The sequence below is a fragment of the Scyliorhinus torazame genome, chromosome 6, assembly GCF_047496885.1.
Source record: "Scyliorhinus torazame isolate Kashiwa2021f chromosome 6, sScyTor2.1, whole genome shotgun sequence".
NCBI classification, from domain to species: domain Eukaryota; kingdom Metazoa; phylum Chordata; class Chondrichthyes; order Carcharhiniformes; family Scyliorhinidae; genus Scyliorhinus; species Scyliorhinus torazame.
The window spans coordinates 260,477,045-260,496,328 of record NC_092712.1 but is presented as its reverse complement, the minus strand read 5'-3'; the positions used below and the strand labels follow the sequence as shown (position 1 = coordinate 260,496,328).

Sequence of the window (19,284 nt, the reverse complement as noted above, 5' to 3'; positions counted from 1 at the left end):
CACTCCCAGTCAACACACAAGCATGGCAGTGCGCAGACCTGCTCCTCACTTTGGCAATGCTGACGTGGCCAGACTTCTCGATGCTGTGGATGAGAAACAGGGCACCCTGTTCCCCAAGGGGATTGGAGAACCAGCAGCAAGGTGAGCAATGCCACCTCAGAGGCAGTGGCAGCGGCAGTCAGTGCGGGCAGCACGACCAGGAGGACCGCCGTCCAATGTTGGAAGAAGACCAACGACCTCCAATGAGCTACAAGGTAAGTTACCACCTCTCTCCTGGCATCAGTTCAGCCTGCCACCCCTCAAATTACCCCCCCCCCAATTCACTGGCTGACACCTCGCACCCTCCTCAAATCCAATCTTCAAGCATGTTACTCAGAACCCCCTTGGAACCCAGCAACACAACCCCTTCATGTCCAGGTGCAGTGCCCACATATGCCATCTGCTATAGACACCCCTGACCCATCAAGCATGCGGCTCAGAATGTCCTTCCCTCGTCCTCACAGGAGAAGATAAACCATAATAAGTGGAAAAGGGCCAAGAGAAGGGGAGGTAAGCCATAGATTTGAGTCCTCACCTCCTATGAGGAATGGGCCCTGGAAATCACAGGCTTGCCTGAGGAGAGAGCAGTCACCGACAATGAGGTTGGCCTGTGCCAGATAGGTGAGGATCCACTGACCCTAGGGTCTCAACCTCAAAAGGGATTTTTCACCCAACACTTCACTTTCAAAATCTAAAACTTTTCCTCTCATTTGGCAGTACTTCCCTGCATATAACACACATGGGCTTAGCATCCTTATTTGCATTGGCACAATTGACAAAACCATACCTCCATAAACCATCTTTAGAGTGCTTTATTCCAGAGTTAAGTTTCTTCTTTGTAAGCTGTTGACCAGAGGCCCTGGAGCTTTGTACAGAGCTAACACTATCACTGCTCAGTCCTGACCTGGACTCACCTGAGCAGCTCTCTCCAGCAGATTCTGTTGTGAGATCCTGACCAGTAGGTCCTTGGCCATCTCATACTTTTAAGAAAATGATCCATCTTCACAGTCCTCTTGCCAGCAGCTAGAAAATGGGAGCAGCTATGCTCTGTGATTTGGTGCCAAAAGCACGTACATGGTGGGCTCTTGACATCAGGGACAGGATTCTCCGCCCAGCCACTTTTCAGCCTCGACCCGCCGGCGGAATTCTCCTTTACGCCGGCCGGTCAATGGGATTTCCCAGCATGGGGCAGCCCCACGCCGTCGGGAAACCCCCGGGCGCCGGCAAAACGGAGAATCCCGCCGACGGAGAATCCAGCCCCAGATGTACGCGCTGGGCGCCTGACCTGCTCTCTGCTGCTGTTTCTGCCTGGAAGACTTCACACAGCCTCATTTAATTTCATTTAAAAGGCAGCAGCAAGCGCCATTCTCAATTTAAAAGCCGGTAGCCATTGGGCGCTTCCCACATGATTGGGACCACCGTGGAATGGCGTGACCAATCGTTCCCCGACCCTCCCAACACCCGCTTCTGACCCACCTGCAGGTCGGGACCCGCACTTTGAAAAATCCTGCTGTAAAGCCTCCGATAGGAAGTTACCATTGACTAGAAATTGAGGGCATGGTGACTATCCCTTCCTCTGATAGGGCAAATCTTCAGCTTCACTCTCTGCGCACTTGGTGATTGCATTGTGCTGGAAACAGAAATGCGCAGTAAGTCTGGCAGCATTTGTGGAGAGTTCATGTTTCAGGTTGATGATCTTTCATCAGAAACTGAAAAAGACAGAGATGGAATAGATTTGGAACAAATATTGATGCAGGGAAATGGGGGAGGGGTGGAATAACGAAAGGGAAGGTCTGTGATAGGGCCGATGACAAAGGGGATGATGGTGCAAGGTAAAAGAGGGTGTTAATGGCACAAGTGAAAAAACAAAAAGTGGGTCTAGAGAAGGTATAAATGGGAAAACCAAAATCACCATGAAGAGCACAGTGTAGAACTCCAAAAGCACTTAGACACGTTGGTGTGCTGAGTGGACAAATGGCAGATGGAATTTGATGCAATGTGAAGTGATTCATTTTGGCAGGAAGAATGTGGAGAGGCAATGTAAGAAAAAGACAATTCTAAAGGCGGTGGAGGAGCAGGGCTACCTGGGTTTAGATTCGAAACATCATTGAATGTGGCAGCACGGTAGCATTGTGGATAGCACAATTGCTTCACAGCTCCAGGGTCCCAGGTTCGATTCCCGGCTTGGGTCACTGTCTGTGCGGAGTCTGCATGTTATCCCCGTGTGTGCGTGGGTTTCCTCCGGGTGCTCCGGTTTCCTCCCACAGTCCAAAGATGTGCAGGTTAGGTGGATTGGCCATGCTAAATTGTCCTTAGTGTCCAAAATTGCCCTTAGTGTTGGGTTGGGTTATGGGGACAGGGTGGCGGTGTGGGTTTTGGTAGGGTGCTCTTTCCAAGAGCCGGTGCAGACTCGATGGGCCGAATGGCCTTCTTCAGCACTGTAAATTCTATGATATATGATAGAACAGGTTGAGAGCGTGATTAACAAAGTGTCCTGGGCTTTATTAATGGGGGTATAGAGTTCAAAACAAGGAAGTTATGTTAAATCTGCATTTAAAAAACTGGTTCGGTCTCAACTGAAGTATTGTGTCCCTGTTATGCCACATTTTAGGAAGGATGTGAAAGCATTAAAGAGGGCAGGAACGATTCATGAGGATGGTTCCAAAGATGAGGAACTTTAGTTAGATGGATAGATTGGAAAAGTTGGGGTTGTTCCCCTTGTGGAGTGGGAAGGTTGAGAGGAGATTTGATCGAGATGTTCAAAATCATTAAGCGTCTGGATAGAGTAGATAAGTTCAGAAACCTCTCCTGTTGGTGGCAGGATCAAGAACCAAAGGTCACCAGCCGGATTCTCCGTTCCTGAGACTTTTCACAGTAGCTTCATTGCACTGTTAATATAAGCCTACTTGTGACAATAAAGATTATTATTATTATTATTATTATAAGTGTTGCCGCCGGAGCAGGGTTCGTGGGCTTCTGCGACGGCAAAACTGGTGGTGCACCTGGACCGATTCAGCGACTGTTAAGGGGCTCGCACCGGCGCCACATGGAACACAATCGATTCTAATGAGAAATGGTGCTGGATTCGCCAGGTTTGGGATTGACGCTCAGGAGGCTGACAAGCTACAGCCACAGATACACACTGCATGCCCCACACACACACCATCCCAGCCAACAACATGGCAGCAAGGAGAGCAGCACTGAGATTCACCGACACTTAACTGGAGACGCGGCTGTACGCCGTGGAGGAGAGGCGGGTGACCCTGTACCCTGGTTCAGGGAGGAGGCTGCCAGCCGCCATTTGCCAGGCCTGGGCTCAGGTGGTAGAGGCCATCAGTGCCGTGGGAAACACCATCCGGACCAGCCAGCAGTGACAGAAGAAACTACATGACCTCCTCAGGGCGGCCAGGGTGAGTAGGCAGAACTGTGCCCATGGCACTAACCCCCATCCCACACAGCTGTAAGCCCGCCCCACTATCCAGTGGACGGCCAAACCCCATCCTGTACCGCAGTTGCTGGGGCGGAGGTCGGCATCGGGGGAGGAAGTGAGACCCCGCTGGGTTGCAGTTCCTAATGGCCCATGTGTCACCCCCTCATCCCTCCACCCACCCCTAACCCACCACAACCCATCACCATCCCCACCATCACCCCATCCCCATACCACCCACACACACCCCTCCACCCCACACCCACACCAACCCCACACCCCCCTCCACACCCACACCACCCTCATATCCCCACTCCACTACCATCCCCACAACCACACTAGCCCCACATCCATACCACCCCACCATCCCCTCTCCACACCACCACCCCTACACCCCCTTCCCACATACTGCCACTGATGTGTTGGGTACTCTGCTGCACAAACGAACAAACACGGTTGCGAATGGTACAACTCAGTTTTATTACTAACATCTATTTACAGTGGTAAACTGGTTACTGAGGTTCGATCATAACCCTAGAATCTGTGGACCTATTCCTAATACTATATTGGAGTGGCACTCAGCACATGGTGGATGTCTGAGTGGCTTGCTGTGAGCTCTGTGCCCTGAGCTGTCTCCTGCTGGAATGCCCGGGAAGTGTCGTGTTCCCTGTTTTGTAGTGTGTATGCTCTTGCCTGTGATTGGCTGTGGTGCTGTGTGTGTGTTGATTGGTCCATTGATCTGTCCATCAGTATGTATGTATGTTTGTACCATGATGTTTACCTGAATATCATGACATCCCCCCTTTTTTTACAAGAACATGTGCCTATGTGGTTATAAATAGAGATGTGTACTGAGTGCAGCTGGATGTGTGTGTGTGCAATATCTACAGCATGTACATGGGGCTAAACTATATACAAGGGGCGATGTCGGGTGCAACAGAGCAACGAGGATGTACCATAAACAAAGAACGGGGAAATGTTGAACGACAAAACAAATTCCTGTAAAGACAAGGAAGAACACAAACATATTATGAGTATTCATAATTATGAATGGTATTATGAGTTCTATGTACAAACAGGCTCATAAGTCCAGTCTAGTAGGTGGGCGACGAATTTGGGTTGACCGCCTCAAGGGTGGGTCTGGATCCACCGGCTGAGGAATGGGCCGGGCCACGGGCGACGACGGAAGGGGCATGGTGCCAGGAAGCTCCACAAAGTCGATATCAGGAACAACAGGAAGGCGTGGTGCCGGTGTAAGTTCCCGTAGCGAGCGTGGAAGTAGGCGAAGAGCCCGGCGATTGCGCCTACAAATGGATCCATCTGGCATGCGAACCAGGAACGAGTGGGGAGCCACGCGTCGGAGAACTTCGGCAGGTGCTGACCAACCACCTTCTGCTAGGTGGATGCAGACGTCGTCTCCAGGCGCCAGGGCGGGAAGATCAGTTGCCCATGTGTCATATGCCATCTTCTGGCGAGCGCGCTGCTGTTGCATTCAGTGTAGTATCGGAGCATGGTTGGTTGTGGGTACCAGAATGGTCGTGATCCTGAGGGCGCGACCCATCAACAGCTGGGCTGGTGAGAGGCCAGTGGCTAGTGGGGCCGATCGATAGGCCAGCAGGGCTAGGCAAAATCCGATCCGGCAACAGCAGCCTTGCAGAGGAGCCGCTTGACGATGTGAACGCCCTTCTCCGCCTTTCCATTGGACTGGGGATGCAGAGGGCTGTACGTCACGTGTGTGAAGCCATACGCAGCAGCAAAGGACGACCATTCATGACTGGCAAAACAGGGCCCATTGTCCGACATGACAGTAATCGGAATGCCGTGGTGAGCGAAGGTGTCTTTGCAGGCCCTTATGACAGCGGATGATGTCAAATCGTGCAGGTGTATGACCTCTGGATAGTTTGAAAAGTAATCAATGACGATTACATAGTCCCTGCCGAGCGCGTGAAAAAGGTCCACACCCACCTTCGCCCAGGGGGACGTCACCAGCTCATGGGGCTGAAGCGTCTCAGGAGGTTGCGCCGGTTGAAACCTTTGGCAGGTGGGGCAGTTGAGCACCATATTGGTGATGTCATCACTGATGCCCGGCCACTATACCGCCTCTCGGGCCCTCTGTCTGCACTTCTCGACCCCCAGATGGCCTTGGTGTAGTTGGTCGAGGACCAGCTTGTGCATGCTGTGCGGAATCACCATCCGGTCCAGCTTTAGGAGGACACCATCAATGACAGCCAAGTCGCCTCGGACATTGTAGAACTGTGGGCACTGTCCTTTGAGCCACCCTCCCGTCATGTGGCGCATCACCCGTTGTAGAAGGGGGTCAGCCGCTATCTCCCGGTGAATACGGGCCAGACTGGAGTCGTCAGCTGGCAGATTTGCCGATGTGAAGGCCACCTGCGCTTCAACCTGACAGACGAACCCCTCCGAATCGGGCGGTGTGCTCACTGCTCTAGATAGGGCATCCGCAATGATAAGGTCCTTTCCCTGGGTGTAGACCAGTTGGAAGTCATACCTCCTGAGTTTAAGTAGGATGCGCTGGAGGCGAGGGGTCATCTCGTTCAGGTCTTTATGTATGATGCTGACCAGGGGGCGATGGTCAGTCTCAACGGTAAACTGGGGGAGACCATACACATAGTCATGGAACCTGTCTATTCCGGTCAGCAGACCCAGGCACTCCTTTTCGATCTGCGCGCAGCGCTGTTCTGTGGGGGTCATGGCCCGCGAGGCATAGGCGACCGGGGCCCATGACGCAGTGTCATCCCACTGTAGGCTAGTGGGGCCGATCGATAGGCCAGCAGGGCTAGGCAGAAATCCGATCCGGCAGCAGCAGCCTTGCAGAGGAGCCGCTTGACGATGTGAACGCCCTTCTCCGCCTTTCCATTGGACTGGGGATGCAGAGGCCTGGACGTCACGCTGGACGTCACAGCCGGACTGGCTGGCATCAGTCGAAATGTTAGTGTCACGAGATGTATCGAAGAACGCCAATACCAGGGCTGTGGTGAGCTTAATTTTGAGCTCCTCCCATTCCTTCTGGTGTGTGGGCAGCCACTGGAACTCCGTGGACTTCTTGACTAGGTGGCGCAGAGCCGTTGTGTGGGAGGCAAGGTTGGGAATGAACGTCCCCATGAAGTTGACCATGCCTAGGAAGTGTAGCACTGCTTTCTTGTCTGCCGGTTGCGGCATAGCTGTGATGGCGCTCACCTTGTCCGCATCCGGACGGACCCCTGACTGGGATATGTGGTCCCCCAGAAACTTCAGCTCGGTTTGGCCGAAAGAACACTTGGCTCGGTTGAGGCGCAGGCCGTTTTCCCGTATGCGCGCAAAGATGCGCTGGAGACGATTGATGTGCTCCTGTGGTGTGGTGGACCAGATGATGATGTCGTCCACGTAGACGCGCACCCCTTCGATGCCCTCCATCATCTGCTCCATGATCCTGTGAAAGACCTTGGATGCCGGGATGATGCCAAATGACATTCTGTTATAGCAGAACCTGCCGAAAGGGGTGTTGACGGTGCACAGCTTTCGGCTGGACTGATGCAGTTGGATCTGCCAAAAACCCTTCGAGGCATCCAGTTTTGTGAAGATTTTAGCCCAGGCCATTTCGCTCGTGATCTCTTCCCGTTTGGGTATGGGGTAGTGTTCCCTCATTATGTTGTTGTTGAAGTCTTTTGGATCAATGCAGATCCGGAGCTCGCCGGAGGGCTTCTTAATGGAGCTGACCCATGGCGTGGGCTCCGTGACCCGGGACAGCACCCCTTGGTCCTGGAAGTCCTGCAGCTGCTGCTTGAGGCGGTCTTTGAGTGGCGCTGGGACCCTGCGAGGTGTGTGAATGACCGGGATGGCGTCCGGTTTGAGCCGTATTCTGTAGGTGGAGGGCAGTGTTCCCATGCCATCGAATGCCTCCTGGTTGTGGGCGAGGAGTGATTGGAGCTGTGCCCTGAATTCTGCATCCAGGAAGTCAGATGTGCCTTCTGGAGACAGAGCATGGACTCGTTGCACGAGGTGGAAAGCCTTGCATGCCTGTGCGCCTCGCAGGGAGTCCTTTGATGATCCGACTATTTCGAATGAGAGTGTGGCCTTGTGTGTGTTGTGTGTCACCTGGAGCTGGCAGGATCCCATAGCCGGGATAACGTTCCCATTGTAGTCGACCATCTTGCAACGGGATGGCCGAATTGGTGGTCTGACCTTCATGGCATAGAAGGCTGACCATGCTATGAGGTTGGCGGAGGCGCCAGTGTCCAGACGGAATGTTATCGGTGATCGGTTGACCGTTAGGGTGGCACACCATTCATCACCTGGATTGACAGTGTTCACGTGCAACGGCTGGTGGGTCCTGGCTTGAGACATCCGGTTCCCATCAATGACCGCAACACGGGAGGCGTCCCGGTCGTGTGTGTCACTGGTCTGGATATCGTCTGGGCACGACTCGTAGTAAGGAGTCTGAATGGTCCGCACGTCCCTGCGAGGTTGTCGGAATTGGGGAGCATTGGCAGGTTGAGCTGCTTGACAGCAGGCAGCGTAGTGGCCCATCTTGCCACAGCGGAGGCATTGTCGGTTTCTTGCCGGACATTGCCGCTTTAAATGTGCAGCTCCGCAGTTGCCGCACGTCGTGACATCATGGCGTTCATTGCGCCATCACGCATGCGCAGTTCGGTCTTGCGTCAAGCGTGCCTACACATCACGTCCCACTGTGTCGACGTCTTTTTTTGGCACGCACAAACGCGGGAGGCCCCAGAAAGCACGCGAAATGGCCGCCCTCGTCCGGGCCGGGAGGAACTCGATCGCCTGGACCCATTCGGCCTCGTAGGATGCCTGCCTCGCCGATCCGGCCGCGTAGGACCCCTGCAGCGCCGATTCGGCCACTTGAAATTGGGAGTAGCGGCAAGTCGCGTTTTCATGCAGGACACAGGCTTCGATTGCGGAGGCTAGGGAGAGGCTTTTCATTTTTAATACCTGCTGGCGTAAGATGCCCGAGGTGACCCCAAAAACAATCTGGTCCCGAATGATTGAATCGGAGGAAGTGTCATAACCGCAGGACTGTGCGAGGATACGGAGGTGCGTAAGGAAGGATTGAAAGGGCTCATCCTTACCCTGCAAGCGCTGCTGGAAGGGATACCTCTCGAAACTCTCGTTGACCTCGACATTGAAGTGTTGGTCGAGTTTGAGAAGGACCGTCTTGTACTTGGTCTTGTCCTCACCTTCCGCGAACACCAGGGAGTTGTAGACATGGATGGCGTGTTGACCTGCCGTGGAGAGGAGGATGGCGATCTTTCTGGTGTCTGAAGCGCTCTCCTTTTCGTTGGCTTCCAGGAAGAGCTGGAAGCGCTGTTTGAACAGCTTCCAATTGACGCCGAGGTTTCCAGTGACTTGTAGCGGCTGCGGCGTGCTGAAGGTATCCATGGCGCAGGATGGCAGATTCCGGAGGATTCGTAGGTAGGTCCCACAGTTACTCCTGGTACTATGATGTGTTGGGTACTCTGCTACACAGACGAACCAACACGGTTGCGAATGGTACAACTCAGTTTTATTACTGACATTTATTTACAGTGGTAAACTGGTTACTGAGGTTCGATCATAACCCTAGAATCTGTGGTATATTCCTAATGCTATATTGGAGTGGCACTCAGCACATGGTGGATGTCTGAGTGGCTTGCTGTGAGCTCTGTGCCCTGAGCTGTCTCCTGCTGGAATGCCCGGGAAGTGTCGTGTTCCCTGTTTTGTAGTGTGTATGCTCTTGCCTGTGATTGGCTGTGGTGTTGTGTGTGTGTTGATTGGTCCGTTGATCTGTCCATCAGTATGTATGTATGTTTGTACCATGATGTTTACCTGAATATCATGACACCCACCACCCCACTCACCTCCGGCTCGTGATGCAATCATGCGTCTTGTCTTGTGAGTTGCAGGAGCTGCTCGTGAAGGGGTGGGCCCTTCTGGTGTCCCCCGACCCTGACCACAGTCAGAACCCCGTGTGTCGACCAGCGACGAGGGCGAGACCGACACGGATGGGAGCCCTCGATCTGCATCCTGAGACACCTCGGGGCTCGAGGCAGGGAAGACACTGACTTCCCATCACAGCTGTCTCCACACCCTCCAGCACCTCAGAGACTCTCACTTCGGTTGGGCACTTTAGTGAAGAGGCTCCTGGGGAACTATTTGGTGTGCACACTCACACGGAGTGGGGGAGTCAGAGGCATTGCTGGCCGATGTGGCCCAGTCCCATAGGGTGATGACGCAGTCACCGGCTGATGTGGCACTGACCCAGAAGGTGGTGGTACAATCGCAGCGTGATGTGGCACTGACCCAAGCGGAGGTGGTCCACTCCCTTGCTCCAAGGCCAGGAGCATGCAGGCCATGATCGAGATGACAGCAGGCCTCAAGGACTGGCTGTGCCAGGTGGAGGGGGAGCCTCAGGGGTCAGCTCCCCTCACACCCCCATCCCATGGAGTATCCCGGGGGCCATTGGACACTCCGAAGGAGGAGGAGGAGGTGATGGGGCCCATGCCGGTGACTCCTGCACAGGAAGTGCCGGAACACCGCAATGCCTCTGACTCCCCCACTACTGTCCCTGGCGCATCACTCCGGGTGGGTGTTGGGGTGGGAGGGTTGGGGCACTCGAACGGCCGGTGTCAGTCTGCAGAACCACGGGCCAAGGTAGGTGGCCAATGGGGTGTACAGCAAGAATGCTGCCTTGCAGGTCACGGCAATGGCGATCCATGCCTGAACACCGCCCCAGTCCCGTGTGGGTCACCCCAGCCCTTCTCCCCATCATCCCCTGCTTCCACTACCCCACCTCACCCCCCACTGCCCCAGCGAGCCGGCTAGTGCCAAGACCGGCAGCCCACGGTCGCACCACTCCGTGTCCTACCGCCTCTCTCCCCCTCATCAGCCACGGCGGCTGTTCACGATTTTTAAAAGCACTAGTGAACGTCACCTTTGGGAATTCACCCCAGTGGAGGCGGAGTGCTGTGGAGGCCCGGGAGAATACCGGGTCAGGCCCGCTAATGATATGCAAACGGTGTTTACTGTGCATGCGGATTGGAACGCATTGACGCAGTTGTCGAGGCGCCGGGGAATTGCAATTTGGCGTGAACCCGACCCAACTTTAGCATCAAGACCGATTCTCCACCCAATCGCCTTACCCGATTTCTGCATCGGCTGACAGAGAATCCGACCCCACAGATTTAAGGTCATTGGGAAAAGAAGCAATGGAGACATGACACCATTCTTTTTGCAGCAAGCAGAATGCACTGTCTGTGGGTGTGGTGGAGGTAGATTCAATCGAGACCTTCAAAATAGAATTGGATCATTATTTGAAAAGTAAATGTTCGAAGGGTTCAGCGAAAAGGACAGTGGAGTAGGGTTAGGTGAATTGTTCCTTCAGAGAGCCAGCACAGAGCCAATGGGCCAAATGGCCTCCTTCGGTACTGTAACCATTCTATGACTCTCTGATAAACAGCTGCAGCCTGAAAAAGTGGTGGCGGAGGTTATTATCTGAAGCTTTTCAGCACAATGCTGTGCAATGCCTCTATCGGAAGACGAGCTCACACTGAGGGTCATTGGGACACAGTAAGAGTGCTCGGCTTTGTACTTTCAGAATTTTCTGTTTTTATTTTGGATTTTCAGCACGCACAGTCTTTTGCTTGGGTGATTACATCTGTACTCGGCTTTGTGAAGTTCAGGTCCCTATGCGATGCCCAACTGCTGTGCCAGCTGGTAGACAGAGTGCTGTGTCTCTGCTGCAGTTTCTGTGATCTGCTCCTCTGCAATATGATAGCCTACAATTGATGCAACACCAGTTCCCTGCAGTTAAGAATATAGCAATGTGATAGCTCCACAGCTTGACTTAGTGTGTGAAAACAGGTTTGGCTGGAAGTAAGTATTTTATTTCACCTGAGCAATCCTTCCCATGTCTCTGTCCATTATACTGCAAAAAGTGCCTTCCAGCTATTCAAATGGATCTTTCTCCCCATTCTCTACTTTTGGTGCCTTTCAGTACTTTAGCCACTAGAACTGATAATAAGAACAAAATGTCTAATAAGAAGAACAGGATTAAATTTGCATTAATGTTTCCCACTATTTTAGAAAATCCTTTTTCCTAATACTTTTGAATACATTTTATGAATTAGTTTCACCAAACAGGTGGACATATGGAAATTGAAGCAATGAGGTCAGTATGCCCCACGCGGTTTCCCACCCTTTCAAATGAGGGGCTGTTTAGCACAGGGCTAAATCACTGGCTTTGAAAGCAGACCAAGGCAGGCCAGCAGTACGGTTCAATTCCCGTATCAGCCTCCCCGAACAGGCGCTGGAATGTGGCGATTTAGCAGCTTTGAAAGCAGACCAAGGCAGGACAGCAGCACGGTTTAATTCCCATAACAGCCTCCCAAACAGGTGCTGGAATGTGGCGACTAGGGGCTTTTCACAGTAACTTCATGTGGGCAGCACGGTAGCATTGTGGATAGCACAATTGCTTCACAGCTCCAGGGTCCCAGGTTCGATTCTGGCTTGGGTCACTGTCTGTGTGGAGTCTGCACATCCTCCCCGTGTGTGCGTGGGTTTCCTCCGGGTGCTCCGGTTTCCTCCCACAGTCCAAAGATGTGCAGGTTAGGTGGAGTGGCCATGATAAAATTGCCCTTAGTGTCCAAAATTGCCCTTAGTGTTGGGTGGAGTTACTGGGTTACGGGGATAGGGTGGCGGTGTTGACCTTGGGTAGGGTGCTCTTTCCAAGAGCCGGTGCAAACTCGATGGGCCGAATGGCCTCCTTCTGCACTGTAAATTCTATGATAATCTATTAAATGAATCTGTACCAGAATTAACTGCATGAAAAACTGTGCTGGGTACTTCAATTCAGAACATCTATCTATTCACTTCCTCGGAATTGCCCCATTGTCATCAAATCAAAACATGAAGGCTGGATTCTCCGCCGGCGGTATTCTCCATGGCGCAGGCAGCACACCCATGCCTGTTGTTTTCCTGGCAGCATGGGCTGGCCATAATGGGAAATCCCATTGGCAGGTGGCAGGAACGGAGAATCCCTCCGCCAGCGAGGGCGTGCCGCTCCGGAAAACGAGGCTGGCGGGATGGAGAATCCAGTCCGAGATCTATGATTTATCCATCTATGACGGTCCAAAGATGAGCCGGTTAGGTGTATTGGCCATGCTAGTGTCCTTAGTGTCCTTAGTGCCCAAAGATGTGCGGGTTGGGGGGGGTTGCGAGGATAGGGTGGGGGAGTGGGCCGAGGTGGGGTGCTCTTTCAGAGGGTAAGTTCAGACTCGATGGGCCGAATGGCCTCCTCCTGCACTGTATGAATTCTATGATTGAGTGTTCCTATTCATCTTCTGAAAACTCCACATTTTGTTTGATGCAGTCGTCAGCAACTTCATAATGATCTGCTTTGTTTGAATGTTTGCTAACGAAGCTGACACAAAACAAATTGGCAGCTGCTATGCATTCAGCAAAGTGCACCCATCCCGAAATAATATGAGTAGAAATACAAATTAGAGCAGATTTAAGGGCTAACTGAAAGAAAGTCATTGTAGAACTGTAAGTTAATTTGTCACTTCAGTTTGTCACTTACAACTTTCCCCTTTACACTTTAGAACATGTTGCTCCAGTCTTTCCCCATCAAATGAATTTTCCATCTATTGGCCAAACCTGTACACAGTAGGCAGGAGTAACAGGGGTAAAAGTAAATTACTGCGGATGCTGGAATCTGAAAGAAAAACAGAAAATACAGGACAATCTCAGCAGGTCTGAGTAACAGGGGTCTTAGCTGCTGACTGGACCGATGGCAAGACCAATGCCTCACCTCGTTTTGACAAGACTCACCAAAGTTTGTGCCACTCCATAAGACATAGGAGCAGAATTAGGCCACTCGGCCCATCGAGTCTGCTCCGCCATTCAATTATGGCTGATATTTTTCCCATCCCTATTCTCCTGCCTTCTCTCATAACCCCTGATCCCCTTATTAATCAAGAACCTATCTATCTCTGTCTTAAAGACACAGTGATTTGGCCTCCATAGTGTAGCCACCTGAGTTGAAATTAAATGAAAATGAAAATCGCTTATTGTCACAAGTAGGCTTCAATGAAATTACTGTGAAAAGCCCCTAGTCGCCACATACTGTGAAAAGCCCCTAGGCGCCACATTCCGGCGCCTGTTCCTGGAGGCTGGTACGGGAATTGAACCGTGCTGCTGGCCTGCTTGGTTTGCTTTAAAAGCCAGCTATTTAGCCCAGTGTGCTAAACCAGCCCCCTAAACCAGTTGGCCACTTCCCGACTTAAAATGGAGAATCGCAAAGGCTGAAGGAAAATTCAGCCAACACAGGCAAAGACTAGCAAATACAGAAATCATGTGTATTGAAACCTGCAAAACAACTAGACAGCATTGAAACCAGCAGCAATCTGCATAGTAATGCAGCAGCCATCTACATAGTAATGAGCGCTTCCCAGGCACAATGGCAACAGTTAAGGTAAATAAAGCCAAGCCAGACTCCTCGGCGCCAGCAGGAGCCAAGACAAAGGGAGGCCAACGGACATTTAGGGACCGCCCAACGATCAGGGAACAACTTCAGTATTGGAGAAATCGATCCAAGTGATCGAAAAGGGTCCGCCCCGAAGGGCGGGAAGCCCCTGGGGACTATAAAGTAAAACCCCCAAGTTCAAATCATCCTTCTTTGGCAGGGTCACTCAGCAACTTGAATCAACCCGTGAGAGTGACCTGTCTCAGCTTCCGCCAAGCAAGTAAGTCTCAAGTCAACGCTCGCTACGAGATAGGCGCTCCTAGCTACCAGTCCATACCAGCTTTTGAATCCTGCAGACTCAGAACCTGAACGAAAGGCCATTTGTTCCCCTGACCTGGTGGGCCAGTCCGAAGCTAAGTATAGGCCTTTTAGTGATAAGAATGGCCTAGAAAGTAGAGTTTATGCATGAGTAGTGATTTACTGTGCATAATAAATGTGTTTTGATTTGAATCTTACTAATTGGTGTGTTGAGTTATTGATCATTACTTGAACTTGAACCCCGTGGCGGTATCATAAAGATACCTGGCGACTCTAGAGCAAAGGTTATAAACCAGAGCCAATTGAACCAACCAAAAGTTAGCAACATATTTCCACAGTCTTCTCCAGCAATGAGTTCCACAGATTCACCACCTTCTGGCTGAAGAAATTCCTCCTCATCTCTGTTTTAAAGAATCGCCCCTTTAGTCTGAGATGGTGTCCTCTGGTTCTAGTTTTTCCTGCAAGTGGAAACATCCTCTCCACGTGCACTCTATCCAGGCCTTGCAGTATCTTGCAAGTTTCAATAAGATCCCCCCTCATCCTTCTAAACTCCAACGAGTACAGACCCAGAGTTCCCAACTGTTCCTCATACGACAAGCTCTTCATTCCAGGGATCATTCTTGTGCACCTCCTCTGGACCCTTTCCAAGGCCAGCACATCGTTCCGTAGGTAGGGACCCCAAAACTTCTCACAATACTCCAAATGGGTCTGACCAGAGCCTTATACAGCCTCAGAATTACATTTGTGGTCTTGTATTCTAGCCCTCTTGACATGAATGCTAACATTGCATTTGCCTTCCGAATTGCCGATTGAACCTACACATTAACCTTAAGAGAACCGCGAACAAGGACTCCCAAATCCCTTTGTGCTTCTGATTTCCTAAGCAGTCCCTCATTTAGAAAATAGTCTATGCCTCCATTCCTCCTTCCAAAGTACATAACCTCACACTTTTCCAAATTGTATTCCATCTGCCACTTCTTTGCCCACTCTCCTAGCCTGTCCAAGTCCTTCTGCAGCCCCCCTGCTTCCTCAATACTACCTGTCCCTCTACAGTACTCAGGTATTTAACAGGCCTCCCTCACTCCGGGGGCTTAAGTCCCAAATGCCAAAAGCTGCTGGTAAATCAGAGGTCAGCAACAATTCTGTACTCAGCAGTATTACTGGGGAAGAGTAGCTGCTGATGGTGCTACACCCATCCAAGGTCTTGGAATGAGGAGGAACCCAGGTAGAGGCGAGTGATGGCAGGAGGGGGCTCGCAGGATGTGGGAGAGGGTATTGAGGGGATTCAACAGCAAGAGCAGGGTTTTAATTGACCCCTCCATTTGTAAATGAGGGATCCCTTAATCAAGCACTAAATGGCTTTGAACAAGTGACACCCCCAACTCCCTGTGAGCCCGCAAGCAAATACGTCAATGCTTGCTAGCCATGATCCCCACAGGGTGAGCCCCCTGCCCCCTGCTGGTAAAGGTTTGTGGCAGCAGGATGAAGGAGCTATTAATTGGACAATTAAGGGCCTCAGTTGGCGGTAGGACCGGACGACCGTCCGTGGGTCCTCCTACATGGACTTAATCGGAGTTCTTTGGCCCCACCTGCCACTCTCCTATCCAATTAAATTCCCTCATTACCAAACACGCCATAGGGGTAAGCACAATATTTCACCCAGTCTTCCAAATGTGGTCCAATATATGATCGCCAAGCCTCATCATAACATCTGCAGATTAAAATACCACTGTTCTGGCTATGTATCCCATATTTGTATTTGCAGGAAGGGCCTCCCACCAGCTTTATTTAAATGGATCATCAGCTACTTACCAACTAACTGATTTCTTCTGTCTGTTGCTTTATTTTACAAGAGTTTGGAGCTCTGCATCATTACGTCACATGGCATAGGGAAAGGTATAGCAGGTGCTGAATGAGCTTTTGCTAGCATCAAGTAGTTGGTCCCATACAGAGGTGCACCAGTAGCCACTCCCTTGGAATACAGCATGACTTTGTGAATGAACAGAGGACATGCAGAGCATGACAAGCTGCTGGAAGAGAGAGGAGAAGGAAATGGGCTCACAAAACATCCAGGGTGCCCAGGGATCAAATTTGGCTTCTGTAGATGTTAGACTTCTGACCGTACCATGTGTTCTCTGAGTTTAAAAAAAGCTGTACCCCGATCTGTGTGTACCCTTTCTTTATGAGATAAGTTACGTAAAAGTGAGTTTCCTCCGTGTGCTCCGGTTTCCTCCCACAGTCCAAAAACGTGCAGGTTAGGTGGATTGGCCATGCTAAATTACCCTTAGTGACCAAAAAGGTTAGGAGGGGTTATTGGGTTACGGGGATAGGGTGGAAGGGAGGGCTTAAGTGGGTCGGTGCAGACTCGATGGGCCGAATGGTCTCCTTCTGCACTGTATGTTCTATGTTCTATGTAAAGCCCAGAATGTATATTGAAGCGAGCTCCTTATTGTCCAACCTCCAGATTTAACTTAACAGTTAATCCATTAAGATGACCATTAAGTAATTAATATTACAAAAGGCACAATTCAATGTCGACAATCCCAGATCGTTAGCTTGTGTGCTTCCATTATTTTGGACAACATATGACACGGGATGTAGCCAACATGTTTGTTATAGTTTCCATTTCCACTGTTCTGACTAATCTCCATGGCAACACAAATCCAAATGCTTCCCCTTCCCTTCTTCCTGTCCCCTCCTCCTTCTACTGTATTAAAAACTCTTACATTTCGATCTTTCTTCTGTTTTGATGAAAGATCATTGTTAAGTCTGCTTCTCTCCACAGAATGCTGCCTGACCTGCTGAGTATTTCCAGGAATTTCTATTTTTATTTCAAAGTCTGATTAACTTTGATGGGTCCACCAAATTTGCCACCAATTTCCTCTGTTGACATGAGCATTAATTGTTTACTCTCGGCAATGGGCATTTGCTGCTGCATAACATACTGTATGCGAATGAGGCCAGCATGTAGTAAGGCTGGGCTGCATGGCTTTAAGCAAGCATCTCATTGACCTTCTCATGCCACTAAAGATTCTCTGGTGCTGTCTTGACCCAAGCTGCCTTAGTGGAACTGGGAGTCTGCCAGGGCCCTAGGGGAACAGAATATTCCTGTGAGCCTACATCCTTAGTGCAGGAGGATCTCCAGGTTATGTTCGGGGAACTGAAGAGCAACTCAGAACTCAGGCTGCTCTGAGGAATGAGCCAGCATGTGTATGCACAATGCCTTCCCTTCTCATGTAGAGTGCAGAGTAACGTTCCTGACGAGACGAGGATGCTCTGTGGGTGGCCTGGGAGGGAAAGATACGGCTGGCAATGGATTTGTGGCCCAATCTTAACATAGCTTGTGAGAGGGTGGCAAACTATGCTCCACACTTTCACTAATGTTATAAGGGCACAAGAGGTATGGAGAGAATGTGTGGCTTCCTTGTGGTGCTTTTCGGGGTAGGCTAGGGGTGGATGCTCAGTTTGCTGCATTCTCCGAGCTGGAGTGCTTCAAGGTGGGTGTGAGAAGGTCTGAATTGCAGCGAGGGGTGCAGCATGTGGAGTGTGCTGCTATGGCAACTGCAACTTAACAGAGCTTTGTGAGCTGTGGTATGATATTTTTTCAAAAGTCAGACACTGACGGGGGAAGCATCACAAGATCATGCAGCAGGGAAGCAGAGGTGGGGTTACACTTTGTGGGGCCCCACACTCACCTTCATTTCTGCTCCCCCCACTGATGCCATGCTCCTCACGACACTACTCACCCTCGTCCCACAGAGTACAAATGCGTAAGCCGCAAAAATGCACAAATGGGTCACTGCTTTAGTGCTTTTTAACTTGTAAAAACACGTCCGTATGAATAATTGCTGAATTGAAATCCAGGCTTACATCTTTTCAGAATGATGATAAAGACGATTAATATTGCGATGTGTGCATTGAGGTGAACAAACATGGAACTTGCTGATGAGCAACGAGATGGAAAAATCAGCCAATGACATCACTGCAGCACAGACCAGTGCAGGACAGAATGAGCCAGTCCAGCGCAGGAGCAAAAACTCCAATCAACAAGGTGCATACACTGCCATTCAGTACATTTCAGAGTCTCATTCAGTTTTAAAAGTTAAGTTCCTTATTTGCTCTCACAAATTCAAAGAAGTTATTGCTGTAAATTCACCTAAGTGGAGTATCCACGTAGTCCAAACCCAATCTCAGTGGCTCTGTCAGCAGGATTCTGTTCTTTGTCCTGAAGAGACTTTCTGAAGGTCAGTCTGGAGAGTGATGGTGGTTGGAACTATCAGCATGTGACCAGCTGCGGCCACTATATCAGACCAGCAATGGTCCATTTTAAAAAACAGAATTTAAACAAGAGAATATGGAAGACGGAGAGATTCTTAAGATTTTCATGCTTCATTTCTTGTTGGCATGGCACATAAATAGATTTTTTTCTATACCTTTTCTTCATAAAATGCTCAATTCCATTATCATAGGTAAAATCTTGTAAAGGTGCACTTTAAATCGTCAATATTGCTGAACTTGTCAAATGTTCCTGACTCATCGATTTTTAACTTTTTTTTTCTTTCAATACAGATAAAGAACGTTCACCAGAGCACCTGTGACAAGTATTATGAAAACTATTTTCAGAATGGTTTCTACATTTGGAAAGGATGCCTGCAAACCATCACGTACAAGTCTGTACAAATCAGCTCGTGACCTCGAAGCACATTATCGATGAAATGAATGAATTGTTTCACCTCATCTTCAAAAAGATTTGTGTCTATGTCTTCCTGTTAGAATTAACTTAATTTATTACTCAAGTGACTTTTAGCTTTCTCATCCAAACTTCTGTCGAAAAGCACGCAAATTCTTCAGAGATTCACTTCTTTTAAAGTACCCAAGTGCGCCTACGGCACTGAGGTCCCAGGTTTGATCCCGGCCCCAGGTCACTGTCTGTGTGGAGTTTGCACATTCTCCCCGTGTCTGTGTAGGCTTCACCCCCACAACCCAAAGATGTGCATATAGATGGATTGGCCATACTAGAATTGTCCCTCAATTGGAAAAC

The 19,284-nt window shown here is 50.4% G+C and overlaps 1 long non-coding RNA gene across 1 annotated transcript in view; it reads left to right on the top strand.

Annotated features, from left to right (window-relative positions):
- LOC140425806 (uncharacterized) overlaps window positions 1–18,992 on the top strand; it is a 104,510-nt gene extending 85,518 nt beyond the window's left edge. Inside the window, exons 2-3 of the long non-coding RNA XR_011948020.1 lie at window positions 18,124–18,294; window positions 18,813–18,992. This is a non-coding gene — a long non-coding RNA (uncharacterized lncRNA). The remainder of the gene's footprint in view (window positions 1–18,123; window positions 18,295–18,812) is intronic.
- The last annotated feature ends 292 nt before the right edge of the window (window positions 18,993–19,284 follow it).